Source organism: Triticum dicoccoides, chromosome 2B (assembly GCF_002162155.2).
Source record: "Triticum dicoccoides isolate Atlit2015 ecotype Zavitan chromosome 2B, WEW_v2.0, whole genome shotgun sequence".
Lineage (NCBI taxonomy): Eukaryota > Viridiplantae > Streptophyta > Magnoliopsida > Poales > Poaceae > Triticum > Triticum dicoccoides.
In genome coordinates this window covers 648582338-648586013 of record NC_041383.1, presented here as the reverse complement: position 1 = coordinate 648586013, position 3676 = coordinate 648582338, and the positions used below count along the sequence as shown (strand labels likewise).

At 52.9% G+C, this 3676-nt stretch overlaps 1 pseudogene; it reads right to left on the bottom strand.

The window, feature by feature from the left end:
• Nucleotides 1-222: 222 nt before the first annotated feature.
• On the bottom strand, nucleotides 223-1629 carry LOC119361093 (annotated as a pseudogene).
• Between the last annotated feature and the right edge of the window lie 2047 nt (nucleotides 1630-3676).

Sequence of the window (3676 nt, the reverse complement as noted above, 5' to 3'; positions counted from 1 at the left end):
ACTGAGCCAAATAGGATAGTCGGAGTGAATACAAATGGAATCATCACATCTACCCTCAATGAAATGTCTGCCATGCATCGTTTTGTATCCAGAACCCCGGTGATCCATCAAGACAGATACCCGATCAACGACCGACCCATCCTAGCTAGCTACAACATGCTAAACCCATTCTATAAAAAAGCTACTAAACCCTACATGTAGTAGGTACATGTTGATTACAAATTATTGAATTAAACCGTCTTCATCTAGCCTCTGGTCAGTGGCGTACAACATACCACGGTCAAGCACCCAATCCATCTCGTACAATACTGGCGTGATGAAATCGGACCATCCTCTGCCATAGACTCCGTTACACCAAGTACTACTACAATGATACATTGGAAACCTATAATACCCCTTGTGAGGCTCCATGTCCTCGCCCTTCATATCAACGGGCGCCATCTCCTTGCTCTTGAGATCAACGGAGAAAAAGAAACCACCAGACTGCTCGATGAGCATGGCACCTCTCCTCTCTGCGTAGAAGACGTTGTTTATTTCGTCCTTGCTTCCTAGATTTATCAGGTCGGAGCCCAACCACCCTCCTGAGCTAGCCTCACGGCCATATCCCTCATCGTCTTGTTCTTGCTTGGTCCAAAGCACTAATATGCCATGGTTCCGCATACTCACGAACAAAAGCTTTCCTTCCACGGAGACACACGGAAACAACACCCGCCCCCACGGCCGACAAGCTTCGACGTGGATTGGGATCTTGGTCAGAGAGACATCGGTGGTAATAGCGTTTATATCGAGCGTGTAGAAACTTGTCTCGTCCTTGTACAACCAGTGCACAGTGTTAGGGGTGACAACGCCAGCGAATGGCCCACACCTGATGAGGTCTGAAGCCTGGCAAAACTTGGTGGGCGTGCTCCAAGTATCCGTGGCAGAGGACATATATGACCCCATTGTCGCCGGTGTAGGTCAAGAACACTTGAAACGACGACCGTTGTCGTGGTTGATCCAAATAATCAATGACACCATGGTCCTCGTCGTCGTCGGTGAGGAGTGCGCAGCCGGTGAGGTGCCAGTTCAAGAATCCACTTAGGTTGAAGGAAAGTAATGGAAGGAGACTGCGATGCTTATTGACCACTGGACGGCATACCACCAGCTGGATCTTATCCCGGGCGCCTGTACCGCCCATGTCGTCGAACATGGTGGGCAGCAGGATGCTCACGAGGAGAAGACCACGGCGCGATGCGAGTGGCCTTGCGTAGGCGAATAGACCATCGTCGTTGTCGACCAGTGAGCCAAAGGTGAGATGCGCACCATGGACGAACGAGCTGAAGGTAGCATGCGCTCCCCCAAGCTGAAGGTTCAAGAACTCCGGAGGCTGGCCGTGCTTCCGACGGGGCTTGCCGACGGGGCAGGTGATCTGGTAGAAGATCCCGGCGAGGATGGACGGGTGGCGCGCCGTCGGTGGCCAGAGGCCGATGCGTCGGAGGAAGGCACGGTCGGTGACGAGGCGGCGCCATCGCTTGCACGTGGCTGCGCAGCGGAGGAGGTCCTGGTAGCCCGGCAGGCGCGCTCGAAGACGTCGCGGAGGATGTCGTCCGCGATTTCGCCACCGGCGCGGCGTGCGCGCGCATTGGCCATCGATCTCCGTTGCGGATGGGTGGATCGATCTGTGTATATATAGATTTGTCGAGGCCGGCGGCCGGTACCCTTGCACGACCTAGCTAGTACGCGAGCTCCCAAGGAAAGGATCAGCTGATGACGAGTCAATCACAATCACCGTGTGAGATTTGGAACGTGAAAATAAATAAATAAATGTATCTACACACAAACTAAAAAAACCACGGACGACATACATCGTGCATGTCACTTAGCAAAGCCCTGAAAAGTCTGGAGACCGTTCCCAAGAGTCTTATGTTGAGAAGCCATCACAGATCAGTTTATCAACATTTGCTCGTTCCCAAGAGTTGGCCATCAGAAGTTCAAAAAAAGAGTTGGCCATCAGCTTTTTTTTTCAACAAATGCAAGCTAATCTTATGTTGAGAAGCCATCAGTTTTATTTTTCTTTTAAACAAAAGCTAATCTTATAATGAGAATCAGGTAAATGGGAATAGGAAAACGTTTAGAACCGGCACACCGGTGAGTCTTGGGCCGGCAGCCTCGCGCACGTTGGCCCATGTGATGAAGCAACCATCACAAACGCGACACGTGTCTCCCTTATCCTTTTGCTCTGAACACCCGCAGACACTTCTTCTCTTTCCACGCAAAGGAACTCCTCTTTCTGTTTCGTTTTCCCTCACATATAAGCGGCCAGCGCAGCCGTCGAAGATGACAAGGGATGTCGCCGGAGGTCGGACGCTGGCGCTGGAGACGACACACTCGACCGCTGCGATGGGGGCGAGATTTTTTGGCTGGAACCGACCACCGATGGAGCTGCAACCATGCAGCAGAAATGCTCGAACCAGCCGTCGAAAGAGCTACAACGGGCGCACCGGCCATGTTGGAACCGGCCATGCCGGAGCTACAACGGGCCACGACAGAGCTGCAAACGGATGTCTTAAATGCTGGAACCTGCCACTAGAATTGCTGGAACCATAATCAACAGAGCTACAAACCCGGCGCCGGCACACTCGAACCTGTTGTCATCAGGGCTGTAACCGGCCATAAAAATTGCTGGAAACGACCATCGGCCGAGCTGCAATCGGGGAGTAGCATGGCATGACAGACGACAGATTTTGCTGGAACATGTCATCGTAAAAGCTGCAACCATGTGCAGTGGCGCGACGAGCGGCAATGGCGGAGCTGCAACGGCGCACGATGGCTCGGCAATGTTTTTTGGCTACCACCAGTGGACCGGTGGTCGGGATGCTACCACTGATGACTAGTTTTGCTACAACCGAGCAAAACAAAGCTGCAAGCCTGCAACAGGCGGCCATGGGAGCCACATGCTAATGGAGACGGCCGACGTCGAGCTACAACCAACATCGACAAGAGCTGCATCCAGCGGCACCTATTGTTGGGAAACATAGCATGCGATTTTAAAAATTTCCTACGCTCACGCAAGATCTATCTAGGAGATGCATAGCAACGAGAGGGGAGAGCGTGTCCACGTACCCTCGTCGACCGAAAGCGGAAGCGTTTGACAACGCGGTTGATGTAGTCGAACTTTTTCTCGTACCGACTGATCAAGCATTGAAAGTACGACACCTTCGAGTTCTGCACACGTTCAGCTCGATGACGCCCCTCGAACTCTTAATATAGAAAAGTGTCGAGGGAGAGTTCCGTCAGCACGATGGCGTGGTGACGGTGATGATGAAGTGATCCGTGCAGGGCTTCGCCTAAGCATTACGTGAATATGACCGGAGGCGTAAACTATGGAGGGCGGCACCGCACATGGCTAACAATTGTTGGTGTGTCTTCTAGAAGTGCTCCCCCCCCCACACATATATATAGGTTGGAGGGAGGAGAAGCAGCCAAGGGGGCGCCCCAAGTAGGAGAAATCTTACTTGGGCGCCTCCCAATTCGGCCTCCCCCCTTCCATATTCATCAAAGGGGAAAGGAAAGAGAGGGGAGAGGGAAGGAAGGGGGACGCCGAATCCTCCCCTTTCCTTCTCCGTTCCCCTCTTTCCTTCTCCTCCTTTTTTGGCCTATGTGGGGGCGCACCAGCCCCTTAGGGGCTGGTCTGTCC